Here is an 824-nt window from a genome sequence, read left to right on the forward strand (position 1 = left end):
GTAACGCCAGTTGCAAGTCCATCATCGACTCGCAACTCGGCTCGTAGTTTTTTGTTTCACGTCACTAGCAACTCGACCCTCGACTTGGGGGCCAAAATGTTGAGATAGATAGGGTTCATATCTACTTGATATAGAGAGGATACAATTTATAATTTTTCTTCCCAAGCACTTTACTCATTTTATTTGTCCAAAAGAATAACCGACTTAAATCTTTGTTTCTACTGGACAAAAGGGATAACATGTTGACCACCAAGTGGAATTTATTTGTTAGTTAGTAAGAGAATTTGATGGTGTTGCAAACTCATGACCCTGAGAGGCAAATGAGTAAGGTGGAACTATCTGCAGAAATTGTTTTGCATTTGAAAAAGCCTCAGGTCAAACACCACTGCTGGGTACTGGGATGCACAGTCTACAATCAAAACAAAGCAGTAAGTTCATCTCATGTTTTTCCTGTCATAATTTTTTCATGGTCCCATGTGTATTTATGGATCAATATTTATTTATTTTTCTTTTTTGCCAAATCATACCTGAGTGCCAACGTAGTCCCCTGCATAGCTATCTTCATTTCCCGCGGTCATCAGTTTTTACAAAATTTAACATTATGCTTTTCTTCGCCTAAAGATTTTATGGATTGGAGGAGCACACCCCTAAGTTCTTTTTCTTAGGGGCAACATGCTAACATTTGTCATATGATGTTTTCTTTCTTATCTGGTGCCAACACTTTTTTGTGAACATGCATAATACACTGAGATGCAGTCAAATTCTAAGTTCTTCTTTCTTAGATGAAAAATTCTAAATTCGGAGTCAGCACTTTTTATTTTGTT

This window comes from Triticum aestivum, unplaced genomic scaffold (genome assembly GCF_018294505.1).
Source record: "Triticum aestivum cultivar Chinese Spring unplaced genomic scaffold, IWGSC CS RefSeq v2.1 scaffold8653, whole genome shotgun sequence".
In the NCBI taxonomy this organism is placed as follows: Eukaryota; Viridiplantae; Streptophyta; class Magnoliopsida; order Poales; family Poaceae; genus Triticum; species Triticum aestivum.